The 18169-nt window shown below is 44.5% G+C and overlaps 1 protein-coding gene across 1 annotated transcript in view; it reads right to left on the bottom strand.

Annotated features, from left to right (window-relative positions):
• LOC122788286 (sodium channel protein type 4 subunit alpha-like) overlaps positions 1-18169 on the bottom strand; it is a 1768016-nt gene that overhangs the window by 798375 nt on the left and 951472 nt on the right. The window lies entirely within an intron of this gene.

The raw sequence follows: 18169 nt of genomic DNA, 5'->3' as shown, positions 1-18169 counted from the left end.
CCTACAGAACATACCCCCCAACTGTACAGGGTTTTGCTGAATGTCTACATGTGTGGCTTATATGTTTGGTCTTTTCCTCATAACTCCTGTGTTTGTCTGATACATTACTGGGTTGGCCTGTGGAATGCTGCCACTAAGTAATGTCCTAATTGCAGTTGTCCACCCCTACTTTAAATCTGATCTGGGACACTCCTCCCAGTCTAGTGCCATTAGCTCATTCTACCTAATACAGGGAGAACATATGATAAGGCCAACCCACTTAGTTTCTTAACCTTGAATTATCTTCTGCTCCTCCTTTCTCCCTTTCCACTTTACTAAAAAAAAAACAAAAAAAAAAAAAAACATTGCTAGAATCTCCCTGTGTTCTGACTGAGTGTACTTCTCAGCTGATAAGTATATTTTCTGGCACTTTTTAGCTGTTCAGAATTGAATAAAACAATAATTGAATTCAGTTCAGAATACATTTTGAATAATTTGCATCTATTTAAACTGTATTTTTTCTAATACTGCTTCACACTCGTGTGCTAGCTTGCACTGCACTTTAATTGATTTTAGTGCTGTTTTAACTGCTTTTCTGTAAATAAAACTCTAAATTCTAAGCTTATTTCCTGCCTTTCCTCTAACTAGTCTAGTCCAGATACAGATTTGCTGTATCCAGGACTGTTTGTAAGCTTCTGAGCAGTGCCAAAGTCTGCTCTTCAATTTTTCCCTTACATCTACTAGTTCTCTCCTGTCCTGCACTTTTACTAGCTTATTAGTCTAGCACTTTACCAGACTTCTTGTAGCAATTATTGTAGCACACAAAAGTGCTACCAGCACTAAATGTTCTGCAAGGAAACAGCTCCAGTACTTATTATTAATGCTAACCCCTCCAGGAATGTCTAAAGGTCAGTTCCCTGTGCTTTCTCCTATTAACCTGGTGAACTTGGGCATCCTGCGGCAATGTAGTAACTGCCTCATGTACACTGACAACCCTCTCTTCTTACCTCCCAACACTCAGACTTGCAAGAGATGCACTTATATAGCCAAATTGGAAGCCACACATGCTCCAACCAAGACCTGAATAGCTGGTCAAGAGGAGAAGGTCAACACTTGCACCACATTACATGGAACACATAGCCCTCCAGAACACACACCAGCCTGCCTTCACATAAAAACACAAACCAGACACCCAATAAAAATCTACCCAAACAGCAGAGACCTCCAAGGCAGAAATGCACTCGACCATCACAACACAACGCTAATCACTAAACACATAACTCTCCAAAGCAGTGTGCCACACAACCAAAGCCCCTAAGACAAAACAGCATGCCCAACACACTAGTCATAGGTGACTCGATAGTGAGGCACACTGATGTCCCTCTCACTAGGTTGAATAAGGAGAAAGTAACAGTCAGCTGCCATTCAGATGCCAGGATCCACCACATAACACAAGCACTCAGGTCCCTCAACAACAGGTACAAATATGACTCTGTCATTGTACATGTGGGTGTGAATGACCTAAGACGTGCCTCCCTGGACTACATAAAAAGAAAAATGGAAGAGATCTCAGATTATGTAGCCCAGGCGGGTATGACCCTAGCCCTGAGCAGCATTCTAGCATTACCCAGAATGGTACCACAGTACAAGCAGAAAATGATTGATTTCAACAATTGGCTAAGTTTCTGGTTTCATTCTAAGGGGATCCAGTATCTGTCTCCCTGGGATGACATGATTGACAGACCTTGATGCTTTGCCAGAGATGGCCTGCATCTTTCACCCCTGGGCTTCTGGATACTGGCCAAGTCTCTTGCCAACCCTAAAGTGCCTTTTTTATATAGTGTTCCAAAGATCAAATTACCACCATAACAGCTACAAACAAATGCAGTCTGAGGGTCATGCTGCTTAATGCTAGAAGTCTAAATCTCAAAATGCACTCGCTCAAAGCACTATTTAAAATGGAGAACATCGACATTTATGCCGCAACAGAGACCTGGTTCAAGACAGCAGAAAGCACCCCTGCACTACCAGGCTATAACTCATTCCACACCTTTCGGCCCCCAGAACTTGGACCAAAGCTCCAAAGGCAGTGGTATTTCCATTTTCATAAAGGATGTGCACACTCCAGACCTGTAGCCCAACATAACGCATCTCAGATACTTCAGGTGCAGCTAACATTGGGTAAGACAGCGATTCAGGCTGTAGCCTGCTGTAGATCTCCAACCATGTCCCAAGACTCATACTCCACGTTCCTAATCACCCTGGAGAATATTAGGGTCCAACTTAACTCTCTCATACTGATCGACTTCAACTACCCCTCCATTAACTGGGAAAACTACTCATGTACCAATACACTTGCCCAACATTTCCTGGAATTTATTAATTCTAATGCCCTAGACCAGCTCATTCTTACCCCCACTAGAGGTAGCAATATCCTTGACCTGGTCATTACTAACATGGGCGACCATTGCTCTACACCAATAGTCAAGTCCTCCCTGATTAGATCAGACCACCTTGGAAATCCACATCCCTCCCACCCCCCACCCCCTGAAAAGGTAACCACCATAAAAAACTTCTCCAAACCTAATTTTGGGCTCCTAAAAAACAGAGGTGGATAATTTCACGGCACCCATGCAAATGGAAAATAGTTGCATGACTGCCGAATCATACACCAATGCACTGTACAAACACGTACACAAATGCATGGATCTCGTCATACCCAACAGAACCAAGATGTTCTCCTCCAAAAAAAAAAAGGAAGCCAATCTGGTGGTCCCCTGCCATAAGCAAACTCTACAACAGGAGTAAACTCATGAGGAATAAGGTGAAGTCCCAAGACTGGAAATCAGCCTCAACAAAAAGTTCAGATCCCTCATCAAATCCTCTAAAGCTAGCTATGAAAACATACTTGCAGCAGATAGTAAAGACAACCACAAGGCCTTCTATAGTATGTAAAGAATCTTCACAGCAATACCCAGATTTGCTATGAGGTGTTGCACAATGGTACCACCTATACCGAGCCAACAGATACTGCCAATATACTGGCCGACAGATTCAGTGCCAACTTTACACCTCGCCCCCAAGGAACCAGTCACAATACCAGTAGATTGCAAGGCACCCAGTATTACTGATGCACAGGTTAAAACAGCACTGTCCAAGGCCAAGAATACAGTTTCTATGGGACCTGACAATATCCCTGGCTGTGTTCTACATGAACTATTGAGTGAACTGGCACCTCACCTGTGTGCCCTGCTCAATCACAGCCTCATCTCAGGCTTTGTCCCTGCCGAATGGCGGACTGCTACAGACATTCCTCTCCACAAAGGAGGAGCAACTACAGACCCTGGAAAATATCACCCCATTAGCCTGATGAGTCTGATATGCAAAGCTATGGAATGCATCATCATGGACCTCATAAACAAGGATATAGGGAATCTCCAAAATCTGGATCCCACAGTTTGGTTTTGTGAAGGGTAGATCATACCTGCTCAACTTGGTCAACTTCTTTGAGTCAGTCACCAGAGCTTTGGATGAAGGCAACATGGTTCATACAGCCTACTTTGATCTGGCCTAGTACACACCTATGAACCTATGAATTGGAAGTGCAGTCTGCATAACCTGCAGTACATGTATTTTAAAACAAAGCCGGTTACTCAAACAACTTCCCAAGCTCACAGTGGATATAGTAAGTGTACACACACCTGTTAACATGACAGGTTTTCATGGTATATCGCATGAAACCTCAGACATCAGGTCATAACATTGCCATCATTTCATATGACATATAACCTGTGCAATCCAACTGAACAACATACACATCAGTTACAGGTAACATCTGGTAACTGAAATAGGTACAATAGGCTGGTTGCATGAGTGTGCACACCCTTAAAGTAATACTCTGTTAAAGCAACTTTTGATTTATCTATAGCATGCAGTCCTCTTGGGAAGGTGTCTATCAGCATGACACATCTTGACTTGCCAATGTTTGCACACTCTCCCTTGCAAATCACCTCCAACTATGTCAGATTGCAAGGGCATCCCCTGTGTACTACCCTCTTCAGGTCACCCTCCATAGGTTCATAGGTGTGTACTAGGCTATTGGTCCTGGAGCCTTTACAAGCCTAGCCCACAGGATTACACTGGCATTGTGCCACCAGACCTTAGTTCCCAGTGCCTCTGTTGAATAAAGCCACTGGAGTGATCCTTGGGGTGAATTTTCTATTTCCATCCAATTATCAAGATTTCTCTTGAAAAGGGCAGTGAGGTACTCTGCTTGACATGTATGGGAAGTCTATTCCATAGTATGGGCAGTCTCTGGGTTATGAACCTGTCCCTCCAACATGTTCTGTTGATTGTGGTAATGAGGTTGAGGTCTCTGGAGTGTGTGGTGCGGAGGGATTGGGATTTCTTTAGATGTAGCATTTCTAACAGAGCTGAGTCAGACATGGCTTTGTAAATCAAGCAGACATTGCCTCTAAGTAGGCAATATGAGACATAGAATAGTTGGAGTTTTTTTAGTCTGTCCATATAGGACAAATGTTTAAGGCCTAGGATCCTCTTTGTGAGGTATTTTTGCGGCCTCTCCAGTTGTTGCAGGTGTTTAGTGAGGTACATGCCAAATGGGGCATTGTGCTCAATGATTAGCCTCTCTTCAAGAGAAATCTTGATGAGTGGATGGGAGATCGTAAGTTTACCCCAGGGGTCACATCTGTGTCACTGCTAGACAGGGGCACAGTAAACTAATTCTATTATATAAGGGGACCTTCATTGTGTCACTACTAGACACAGTATTCTCAATTTATTCTGTACATTTTTGTACCATTTCATGGGGTGGCAAATGCCACATCACTATGGCTAGGCTTACAAATGCCCCAGGGCAGATAGCCTAGTACTATACTATGAAACTATGAAACTATGAGGGAAGAGTAGATGGAGACAATGACCTCTTTCTTCCCGGATGCAAAACCCTTAGTAATGAGATATGCCACATTGAAGTACTTTCTGACCACAATAGCAATGTGGTGGTCAATAGAGAGGTTGCTGTCAATCTGTGTTCCCAGATCTATTATAATACCTTCTGTGTTCAGTGGACTACCATTGATATGGTAATTCATGGGAACTGGGTTTTCCCAAAGGGGATGATGATACATTTTTTGGCATTTTGCTTAAGGCCATAGTTCTGACACCAGTTGTTGGTCTCAGTGAGGCCTTTCTGTAGGATGTCAGCATCACTCGGGGAGTTAATAATAGCTCCCAACTTGCAATCGTCTGCGAACGTTATCAGCCAGAGTCCCTTTGTGTTGGCCTGGACTTCAGAGAAGTAGATTCCAAACAGGAGAGGACTCAGGACTGAACCCTATGGGACTCCACTCATGACTGGTTGGCAGTCTGGCTTGGAGTCAGCCACTTTCACACTGTGGGTTCAACCTATGAGCCAGTTTTCAATCCACCTAGTGATATAGGGTTTGATGCCTAGCTTAGTGAGTTTTTCTATGATTCCCAAGTGTGGAATGGTATCAAAGGCCTTGGCCAGATCAAGGTAGGCTGTATGAACCACGTTGCCTTCATCCACAGCTCTGGAGACTGACTCAAAGAAGTTGAACAAGTTGAGCATATATCCTGTTGGGCATAGGTGTGGGCTCTGACTTGGCAGGACATTGCATGTGTTCTGATGAAGCCATCCTTTTGTTGATATGGATGTATGGTTTTGGGCCATTGTTGTGTGGAAAGGTGGAGTTCCTCACCATCTACAGCTATGTGGCAGACACCAGAACATTTTGGAGCCATAAGGGACCCATGTTTGTAACTGTTCATAATTCCCTCTAACTTGGCTACAGCCCTAGTTCCAGCTTGTAAACAGCAACCCCAAAGCAGGAAACTGCCATTCCCATGCTTCACTGTGGCGGTGTTGTTGTTGTGGTGATGTGCAGTTGTGATATTGTGCCAAACACACCTGTCAGAATTGTGTCCAATGAGTACAACCATGGTACCATAGTACCATAACACATTTCACCACTTGCTTTTTGGACACCTGATGTATTATTTTTAGACTTTCACCAGGATTAAATATTGTTTGGTGTGAGGAACTTCTGCCATCCTCCAACCCTACCCTATAGGCAGGACATGTGGAAACAATGGAAGGTTGTTGTGACATGTAGTACACACCCAGTACTTGCTAGAGATTCCTGTTACTCCTTCACTGTTGCTGTAGGGCTCCTGGCAGCCTCCCTGGCTAGTTTTGGTCTTGTATTCTCATAGACTTTGGTGGGATGTCCACTCCTTCTCAATGTCACTGTAGCCCCATATTTTCACCACCTTTTGATGACTGTCTGCACTGTGTTCCATGGTATGTGCAATGCCGTGGAAATGTTTTGGTACCCTTCTCCAGGCTGATACATCTCAAACATGTGGTCCCTTAGCAGCTTTGTCAGCTGTATGTGAACCATGGCTGTTGCTGTAGCAGGTAACTGGGTATATGTTGGGATAATCCTGGTAGGATAGTTGACTGTTAGTTGTTATTAATCAGAGAGTCTCTGTAATTGATGGCTGTTGTGTACCCAATAAGATGTACTGCTGTAGTTATATAGAAAGCTGCCTCAACACAGTACTAGCTTCAGCCTGTGAACACATATGCATCTATGTGTCATTATTGCTCCCCTATCAGATTTGTTTGCTTTACAATTGTAATAAGTCACATGAAAGGTTGGAAGTATTCTGAACTTGTGTATTGTGCTGTCATTTGTGTATATCACACATACCTGACATTCTAACAGGTGTGTACACCATTTATATGCACTGTATACCACTGATTTCTACAGTATGACCCCTAGTTTTGGGCCTTTTTCCCCCCGTTTTGTCGGTCTTTGTCCAGGTGTCCTGCAATGACAGGTTGTGAGGTATGCTACAGATATGTGACATCTCCTGCAAATAGGCCACTGTCATGACCACCGTGATGCAATGCAGTAAACACCACCATAGGTGAACATGCAGATATTGCCAAATGCCTGAGTGTAACAGTTGTGTGCATGGTCACATGCATTAACTTTAGCATGCCTGAGGTACTAGTGAGCCACAACAGGGAAACCCCATACTTACTAGGTTCAGGCTTCTGTCCCATGTGCAGACCAGAGGGACCTATGTAGTTGTGAGGGAGAGGTATTGTCAGCAGATTCACATTAGGCATTGTTACAAGATGAATGTTATGTTTCTGCGCTGGTACAGTATACACTATGATATTACACAATTTGCTGTCCTTCACCATAGATGTGCACTTCTGTGCATTACTACACCCCACCCACTAATCCATTTTGCACTGTCATATACATCTAGAGACTTTGTAGAAGACAGTTTAAATGCTACCTCATTACATTGATGTGCACTTTGGCCTTACCTGGATGCTCCCTGCCTGTTGCCTGGGTGTCGCCCTCTTACACAAATGGTGCTTCCCATGTTTGAGTTTGTGGTGTGGGGGCTACCCCAAGGTTGGCAAGGTGCTCCTCTGCTGTCATAAGTGGGGCCTGTATGGCTGGCCCACCACCAGTAGCAGTATGGTCCCTCGCTACAGCAGCAGCCCTTTGCCAGGCATAATGTATCAGGTCAGCTGCTCTATGCATGACCTGATCATATGTGCGTCCATAGTGGCCCAAAACATTCACTCTGAAAATTATCTCATCTGACAGGGTAGTCTGCTCCTGCAGAATTTGTCACCTACAGCCAGAAGGATTAAGATTACAGCTTCTGTGATGGCTGCTGTCTTTGCATTGGGATAAGGTGGTTGCCGCTGCATGGCACCTGGAAGACATACACAAGGAAACACATCACAGAACCTCAGACATTACCCAGTGATCTTTACAGAGCCAGCACATGCATATGGACTGTCATTAGCCATCACTTACAAACACATCATAACCCTGTACCTGGCAGCACTGTATGAACATACATTGTACTCCTGGTCCTGATGTTTCATTTTCCACCCAATGAGGGCCAGTACATTGCATAAACCACCATTCATCATTCACGTTTGTGTAGAGGGATGGCAGTGGCTGTGTTCCTTGCAGATGGGATGTCAATGGTGCTCAGGCTTTGCTTGCATGCAGTGTGTAATGGAGATGGAAGCATATGCCTGGGTTCATGTAGGATGCAGACTGGTGCTTGCATACAGTGTGCAATGGAGATGGAAGCATATGCCTGGGTTCATGTAGGATGCAGACTGGTGCTTGCATACAGTGTGTAATGGAGATGGAAGCATATGCCTGGGATCATGTAGGATGCAGACTGGTGCTTGCATGCAGTGTGTAATGGAGATGGAAGCATATGCCTGGGTTCATGTAGGATGCAGACTGGTGCTTGCATACAGTGTGTAATGGAGATGGAAGCGTATGCCTGGGCTCATGTAGGATGCAGACTGGTGCTTGCATACAGTGTGTAATGGAGATGGAAGCATATGCCTGAGTTCATGTAGGATGCAGACTGGTGCTTGCATACACTGTGTAATGGAGATGGAAGCATATGCCTGGGTTCATGTAGGATGCAGACAGGAATGTTATCAGGCCTCATGGGGGACTTGCTTTCATTAACTTTGATTAGGCAGTTTGCACCTGATCCATGATGATGAGGGGAGGGGTGATTGTGCTGTGCATATCCACCTATACTTGATGGTGGTCCACGGGGGTGATGTTTGACCTAAACCTGTCTGCAGCAGGTTGGCTGTAGCTATGGTGTATGTGTGTGTGTGTGTGTGTGTGTGTGTGTGTGTGTGTGTGTGTGTGTGTGTGTGTGTGTGTGTGTGTGTGTGTGTGTGTGTGTGTGTGTGTGTGTGTGTGTGTGTGTGTGTGTGTGTATAGGTGGTGTAATTGACTACCATTACAGGGTGTGTTGGGTTAATGCCTCTGAGACTGCAGACATATGTGAAGATGGCCTTGTGATTGTCCTTAGTGGATGTTTCCAATTTGTACTCATAGTTAGCCTTACAGTAATCCACCTGTGACCTAATATGCTCGTTCAGACAAAGGCTGACATGCTACCCAGTTGGTGCCTGCTCCTACTTTGCCCTGTACAACAAAATAGCATCACATTATGTGCTTTGTGCATTGCTGCTGTCCACCAAAGGGGTTTACTCTACTTTGTTGGAGGCAGGTTAAACAAGTAAGGTATTGCTGAGGCCATACAGCTATGTGGGTGGTCATATATCTGTTTGTAGTAGGCATGGACACAGGGTCAGAACACAGTTGGCCACCTCTACAATTTCAACGTGATACTCATGCTTATTATATTACCCATGTCTGTGTACTCATGCTTATTATACTACCCATGTCTGTGTACTCATGCTTATTATACTACCCGTGTCTGTGTACTCATGCTTATTATACTACCCATGTCTGTGTACTCATGCTTATTATACTACCCATGTCTGTGTACTCATGCCTATTATACTACCCATGTCTGTGTACTCATGCCTATTATACCACCTGTGTCTGTGTACTCATGCTTATTATACCACCTGTGTCTGTGTACTCATGCTTATTATACTACCCATGTCTGTGTACTCATGCTTATTATACTACCCATGTCTGTGTACTCATGCTTATTATACTACCCATGTCTGTGTACTCATGCTTATTATACTACCTGTGTCTGTGTACTCATGCTTATTATACTACCTATGTCTGTGTACTCATGCTTATTATACTACCCGTGTCTGTGTCCTCCTGCCTATTATACTACCGAAGTCTGTGTACTCATGCTTATTATACCACAACTGTCTGTGTATTCATGCTTATTATACAACCCGTGTCTGTGTACTCATGCTTATTATACTACCCGTGTCTGTGTACTCATGCTTATTATACTACCCGTGTCTGTGTACTCATGCTTATTATACCACCTGTGTCTGTGTACTCATGCTTATTATACTACCTGTGTCTGTGTACTCATGCTTATTATACTACCCATGTCTGTGTACTCATGCTTATTATACTACCCATGTCTGTGTACTCATGCTTATTATACTACCCATGTCTGTGTACTCATGCTTATTATACTACCCGTGTCTGTGTACTCATGCTTATTATACTACCCATGTCTGAGTACTCATGCTTATTATACTACCCATGTCTGTGTACTCATGCTTATTATACTACCCATGTCTGTGTACTCATGCTTATTATACTACCCATGTCTGTGTACTCATGCTTATTATACTACCCATGTCTGTGTACTCATGCTTATTATACTACCCATGTCTGTGTACTCATGCTTATTATACTACCCATGTCTGTGTCAGGGCAATGACACCACCAGTAGCTGTAGAGGTATAACTCTGTTGGATGCACAGAAACTAAGGGTACACACTTGTACAACATGTACAGCTTATTCACCTGATGCTTTGCATCCCATGTCAGTTGTTATGAGGCAGCCAGGTATACTTACCCATACATACATATGCACAGGTAATCCCTGCTATACATTTCTGTTCTATGTCAGTATGGTACACTGTAATGACAGTCTTGCTGCTCAGTCAGTCATGTCAACCTGTTAGGGCAGGACATCTGTAGGACAACGCACATACATGGTGGGCTATGGGCCACAATTAGTGACACTTTCTTCATATTGCTGTAACACACATATGTCATTTGATAGTGTAGTAGCTTTTCACAGACATACCCTGTAGGATGTCTGATGCTCATATGGCAGGCAGAGAGGTGAAAGGCTAGGTGTGTGGTAGCGAGGGTAAGCACTGTTAATGTTGTGAGTATGACTGGTATGGGGACAGAGCTAGCTGATATGCTGGACAGAGGAAAGGTGGATATAATGTGTGTGCCAGAGACCAGATGGAAGGGGTGTACAGCTGTGTGTATCGGAGTCGATTACAAATAGGTCTATCATGGTGTGTATGGGAGTGGAAATGGTGTAGGGGTTAACCTGAAGGAACATTATGCCAAGAGTGTTTGTGGATGTGATAAAAGTGTCAGGTAGAGTGATGTTCAGGAGGCTGGGAATTGATGGCGTAATGTTGACAGTTGTTAGTGCATATGCTTTTCTAATTGAGTGTGTGATGGATGACACAGACGTACTTTGGTGTGGTTGGATGAAGTGGTGATGCGTGTACCCAAGGGTGAGTGAGTGGTGATTGGAGCAGATTTCAATGGGCATGTTGGTGAAGGGGACAGAGGGGATGCAGAAGTGATGTGTAGGTATGGTGTTAAGCAATGGAATGCAGAAGGTGACATGGTGGTGGAGTTTGCAACAGAGGTTGGACCCGGGTGTGGTGAACATAGTTTTACAAGACTGATGGGCATAGGGTGACATACAAGAGTGGAGGAAGATGCATTCAGGTGGATTATCTCCTATGCAGGTGGGCCTGTTTGAGGGAGATTGGTAACTGTAAAGTGGTGAAAGTGTAGTTAGGCAGCATAGAAGGTTGGTCTGTGGGATGACGCTGGTGATCAAGAAGAGGGGGAGACATGTGAGGGCAGTACCACGGATCAAATGGTGGATACTGATAAGGGTGATTGTGAGGTTGAGTTCATGGAAGCATTAAGACAGGCAGTGGATGACAGTAAAGACTTAGCAAATATCTGGTTTACTACATCCAAGCTAGTAAGGGAAATGAGTAGAATGGGGCTTGGTGTAACATCTCCACAGATGAAGGAGGACAAGGAGACCTGGTGGTGGCATGAGAAAGTAGTACAGGGGAGTATACAGAGAAAGAGGTTGGCCAAGGAGAAGTAGGATTGTCAGACAGATGCAGAAGGTAAAGAGGTATATAGGGAGATGGGTGCATGGCAAAGAGAGTGGTGGCAAAGGCTGAGGATGGGCATCTAAAGGGATGTATGTAAGGTTGGACACCAAGGATGGAGTATAGGACCTGTACCAATTGGCTTGACAGAGGCATGTGGCTAGGATGTGCAGCAGATAAGGCTGAGAAAGGATAATGGTGGAACTGCATTCACTACCAAGGAGAGTGTGTTGAGCAGGTGGAAACAGTACTTTGATGGGATGGTGAATGAAGAGAATGAGAGACTGAGAAGGTTGGATGATGTGGGTATGGTAAATCTGGATGTGCAACAGATTATCAAGGGGGGCATAAGGATAGCTATGAAGAGGTTTAAGAAAGGAAAGGCTATTGGTCGAGATCAAATAGCTGTGGAAGCATGGATGTGTTTAGGACAAATGGCAGTGGTCTTTTTAACCAGATTGCTTACTGTAATCTAGGAAGGTGAGAGGATGCGTGCGGAGTGGATGAAATGTGTTTGGGTACTGATTATGAGAATAAGGGTGGTGTGCAGAGGTGTAGTAACTACAGAGGGATAACACTGATCAGTCACAGCATGAGGTAATGGTAAAGGGTGGTGGAAGCTAGGTTAAGAAGGGAGGTGAGGATTACTGATCAGCAGCATGGTTTCATGCCAGGAAAGAGCAGTACAGATGTGATGTTTGCTCTGAGAGTGTTGATGGGAACATACAGAGAAGATCGAATGTAGCTGCGTTGTGTCTTTTTGGCCTTACAGACAGCATATGACAGGATGCCTAGAGAGGAGTTGTGGTATTGTATGAGGTGGTCAGGAGTGGTGGAGGAATCTGTAAGAATGTTACAGGATGTGTACAAGGCTAGTGTGACAGCAATGAGTTCTGCATTGGGAGTGACAGGTGTGTTTAATGTGGAGGTGGGAGTACATCATGGATCAGCTCTGAGGCCTTTCTTATTTGCAGTGATGATGGACAGGTTGACAGACATGATCAGACAGGAGTCCCCCTAGACTGTGCTGTTTGCAGATGACATTGTGGTCTGTAGTGAGAGTAGGGAACAGGTTGGGGAGACCCTGGTCTAGAGGGGGAGGAACGATGGTCAGCAGGACTAAGACGGAATATATGTGTGTGAATGGGAGGGAGGACGGAGGAATGGTGAGGATGCATGGAATACAGTTTGCAAAGGTGGACAGGTGTAAATACTGGGAACAACAGTTCAGAGTAATGACAAGTGTGGGGGAGAGTTGATGACATGAGTACAGACAGGATGTGGGTGGTGGAGAAGAGTTCATGTGTGATTTGTGACAGACAAGTACCATTAAGACTGATAGGGAAGGTCTACAAGAGGGTAGTGAAACCAGCTATGTTAATGGGTTGGAAACATTGGCATTGAAAAAAAGAGGCACAAGTCAGAGCTGGACATAGCAGAGTTACTGATGGTATGATTTGCACTGGGTGTGGCCTAGCAGTGTCACAGTCAGTATTGTGCAACACACACTCCAGTAGTGGTCATATGTGAGCCATCCTTTCCTGGGGTGACTCAGGGCCCTGAGCTGTGGTCTATATCACTGCAGACAGACACAGTTTCTATGGCCATAGGTTCTGCTCAGCATTATATCAGTACAGCATGTGTTGCTGAGACATAATATTGTTTGAACTTCCTATTTTCCACGTTTACATGCCCCCTACTACATTCCATTACAGGCTTGATTGTTTGACATAGCTGTGTTTATTTGTTTTCAGTTCATTTGGTATACTCCATCAGTCTCACTGTGTGTCTCTGTCTGTCCATTTGTTTCTGTAGTTGTGTGTGTGTGTCTATGCTTCTCTCTCTCTCAGACAGATGTAGGCTATATATCTGTTTTGTATAGGCAGCATCTTGCCTTTAGTAGGTAATGTTCATTTGCAGCTGATGGCCTGTGCACCAGTTGGAGTCCCCCACTTGCTAACTGTATGTGGAACAGCTGTAGTATTACTCCCATACCCAGTAGCATGGAAACACACTCCTATAAATGAGTACTTCATGTGGGTGTTGCCCCTTTTCTTTGCCTGGAAGGAGTACTTCATGGAGGTGTGTGACAAACAGCATCACAGAAGGTAGTTGGAAATACCTCTTACAACAAACACTGTGGAGACAACCCAACAGACTGGGGGAGAATATTCCAGACATAGGGACATAATGCAAGTATTGCCGTTATAGGTTCATAGGTTCATAGGTTCATACTAGGCTATCTGCCCTAGGGCATTTATAAGCCTAGCCAGAGTGTGTGTGGCTTTCACCACCCCTTAGGATGAGAATACTATGCCCTTTTAGGGTTTAGTTTACTGTGCCTCTGTCTAGTAGTGACACAGAGATGACCCCCGGGGTAAACCTACGATCTCCCATCCACTCATCAAGATTTCTCTTGAATAGAGTTAGTGAGGGGCTCTGCCTAACATGGATTGGGATTCTGTTCCAGAGTGTAGGGAGCCTCTGGGTTATGAATCTGTCCCTCCAGCACGTCCTATTTATTTCTGTGTTGAAGTTTAAGTCTCTTGCTCTCGTGGCTCTGTTGGATTTGGATTTTCTGAGGTGGAGCATGCCCATTAATTCCGGATTGGACATGGCCTTGTATGTCAGGCACAGATCACCTCTGAGTAGGCGGTATGCGACTGAATAGAGCTGGAGTTTTTTCAGTCGGGCAGCATATGACATATGTTTAAGACCCTTTATCCTCTTGGTGAGGAACGTTTGGGGTCTTTCCAACTGCTGCAGGTGTCGGGTAAGATACATCCCAAATGGGGCATTGTACTCAATCATTGGCCTGATAAGAGAAGAGTACAGGGGCACAATGACCTCTCTTGATCTAGATGTGAAACCCTTCATGATAAGGTGGGCAATATAGAAGGTCTTCCTAACCACTTTGCCAATGTGAGTGTCAAATGAGAGGTTACTGTCAACCTGGGTCCCTAGGTCCCTGATTACCTCTTCTGTACTTAATGGATTACCACCTATGTGGTAATTTGTGGGTACCTTGTTTTTCCCAAAGGGTATGACTATACATTTTTGGCGTTCAGCTTAAGGCCATGGCTCTGGCACCAATTATCTGTTTCTATGAGGCCTCTCTGAAGGATGTTTGTGTCTGGTGGAGTAACAATTATGGCCCAGTTTGCAGTCATCTGAACTTTGTCAGCCACAATCCTCCTATGTTTGCCTGTACCTCAGAAAATAAATGCCGAACAAGAGGGGTCCCAGGACTGAGCCCTGTGGGACACCGCTTGTGACTGGCTTAGAGTCTGACATAGCTCCAGCAACTCTGACCCTGTGGGTTCTGTCCTTGAGCCAGTTTGCAACCCATCTTGTGACATATGGGTTTACATTTAAGCTGGTGAGTTTGTCTATGATGCCCGAGTGGGGTATTGTGTCAAAGGCTTTTGCAAGGTCAAGGTAGGCTGTGTGAACTGCCTTACCCTCATCAATGGCCTTAGTGACTGTTTCAAAAAGTTGACCAAGTTCAAAAGGCAGGATCTGCCCTTGACAAAGCCAAATTGGGTAGGATCCAATGTCTCTAGGTCCCCAATGTCTTTGTTTATGAGTTCCATAATGATCCTCTCCATAGCTTTGCAGACCAGGCTCGTCAAGATTATGGGCGGTAATTTCCAGGGTCCGTAGAAGCACCGCCTTTGTGAAGTGGGACCACTGTTGCTGACGCCACTCTTTGAGTGCGTATCCTGTAGTAAGGCTAAGATTAAACAGCAGCCTTATGTGTGGGTTTAGTTCCTCTTGAGTTCATGTAGTACACAGCCGGGACACCATCCGTCCCATTGATGCTGTGTTTTAGCTTTAGAGAGGGCTCTCACCTGGGCATCTGAGATGTTAGGGAGGCTACACTCTGCTGGGATAGTTATTTCTCCTTTTGGGGGGAGGAGGAGAAATTTGCACTGAACCTGTCTGCCAGAATGTTGGCAATGTCAGTGGGTTCAGTGTATTTTGTGTCATTCTGGACTAACTCCAAGCATATCTGGGAGTTTCCACCCAGGTTTATAACATAGCTAAAGGCGGCCTTGTGATTGTCTTTTGTCTTTTGATTTTTTCTCAAAGTTGGCCTTGGATGATTTTATGAGTGATCGTAGTTTTTGCTAGTACTGATCAGAGATGCCTTCCCTTTAGGGATTTTGCTCTGTCATGTAGTAGCTTCCTCCTCCTGTTGTAAAGTTTGTTTATGGCTGGGGTCCACCAGACGTGCCTGCCTTTGGGGAATGGGTCTTGGTTTTATTTGGGATTGCATGATCCATGCATTCTTGAAGGTGCCCATAGAAGGCATTTGCAAAGGATTCAGCAGTGTGGGTTGTGGTTTCCACTGGCCCAGGGGCCTTGAAGGATACCACTTCAGTCTTAAGAAGTGTGAAGTTGGCTTTTGAGAAGTTCTTCACTGTGGTCTTTTGTGCAGGGGTGGGGGCGGATGTGGATTTCCAGTGAGATTAATTTATGGTCTGATCTTACCAAAGAGGGATATACTTCCGGTGTGGAGCATTTTGTCCCCATGTTTGTGATGACCAGGTCTAGTATATTGTCTCCTCTTGTGGGAATGGTGACAAGTTGTTCCATTGCATTTGAGTTTATGAATTCTAGGAACCATTGGGCTAGGGTGTTGGGGCTTGAGTAATGTTCCCAGTCTATGTTTGGGTAGTTGAAGTCTCCCAATATGATGGTATTTGGAGAGACATTCATACTCTCCAGTGTCTTCAGGAAAGCTGTGTGGGGATATATAGTTGAAGTAATGCTAGTTTGACAGGGTTTGTGTGTATATGGCTGCTCTGCATGAATTTAAGTCTGATAGTGTTATGTGGTTGACATAACTTCCAAATGTAGGGCTATCCGCAGACTGGCCAGAGTTTGGACTCGTATACTTGGTGTGTTACTCACAGATTTTTTGGCCTTGGAAATTCAGTAGCATACTCTGAGGTTTGCAGTCAGTAAATGGTAACATCCATATGTGTTTCTGATTTCATATCCCTCAGAACAGATATGTTACAAAGAACCTTGTTACACCAGCAACTTTCTCAGTTCATGATAACAATATGTCAATAATGCCCCTGTGTTTGGGCCTCTGTCCCCAAATATGTCAGGCTTTGTCCAGATGTCATACTGCAAGAGGTGTATAGGTATAGTATATTTCATTCCAGATATCATCCCAGTGGTGTATCACACTTCCAGATATGTTACGTGTAAAAGGCCTTATATATGAGGATGAAGCCTGGATGTTCTATGGGACTCTGTACAGTTGAGAGGACTGTGTATTTCTGGCAATTGTTGACAGACTGTCAGGATTGTGTAGCAGTGTATTGTGAATGTGTTATTTGGCTTGTGTAGGGAGTGGGGGTAGATGTAAGTGTTATGGGTCATTTTCTATCTGACTTTGCATGCTCCTCCAGCTTCTGGTGCTGTATCAGCTGTATATGTTTGTAGGAGCAGAGTGAGACATGTCCCATACCACAGTCAGGCATCAGACTACACTATGAATTGGGCCAGTATATGTAGGGGTAGTGTGTGAGTGGCAAACATGCTGATGATGTTGTTCACACAGTCCATATACTCTACTGTTCCTGTGGCTTACCAGTGTGTCACTTTGAATGTGGTGAGACTGATTCTGGGTATGCACTTTCACACTGGTGTCTGTTGGTCAGTGCTGTTACATCGCTGTAGTGCCTAATATATTTGCAATTACATGTGTATTCCCCCATAGCAAAACTGGGTTAGTGTTGTGTCAGTCTGCCTGTAGTTTAGACAGTACCTGGTGATATGCCTACCAACTCAGTGCAGTTTCCCTGCTATGATGTTATGTTCCAATATTTATCAGATGTACTGTTGCTTGACCCCCATGCATGTTGTGTATGTCTGGCACATTAGTGGGATGATGTGAAGATGTATGTCAGTGAGTATCAGGGAGTAATTTGGTTTTGGACTTGGGCTATTCTAGTCAATATATGGTACAACAGACAGGAGGGTGTTACTGCATCAAATGTGTCACCTTACCTACACCAGTATTTGGGATATGTTCCCAATTTCATGGCGTTACCCCCCCCCCGGTCAGGTTTGGTCCAGATTTGCTGCACTTAGTGGTTCCGAGCATACCTCTCGACTGGCCAGATTGTTTCAGTCTGCCCAGGATTATTGCTCATGTTTCTGTTCTGTTCCACAGAATCATTATTTTTATTTCTGTGGTAAATCCCTGTGATGATGTGAGGATTTCTGTCTGTAAATGATGACATACATTTCAGTTTCAGAAATCACATCCTTCTGGACATATATACTGACATGAACCCTGTTACTGTAGGAGCATTCTACATTTATAACTGCAGTACATCCATTACGTCTCTGTTCTTGGAACATTGTCCCCCCATTTTGACAGCCTTTGCCCAGAATGCTTGTACTAAGAGGTGTAGAGGTATGGTGCTGAGT

The sequence above is a fragment of the Protopterus annectens genome, chromosome 13.part0 (genome assembly GCF_019279795.1).
Source record: "Protopterus annectens isolate FY-2018-M chromosome 13.part0, PAN1.0, whole genome shotgun sequence".
NCBI lineage: Eukaryota > Metazoa > Chordata > Ceratodontiformes > Protopteridae > Protopterus > Protopterus annectens.
Note: the sequence above shows the minus strand (reverse complement) of the source record. Positions and strands in the feature narration are given on the sequence as shown.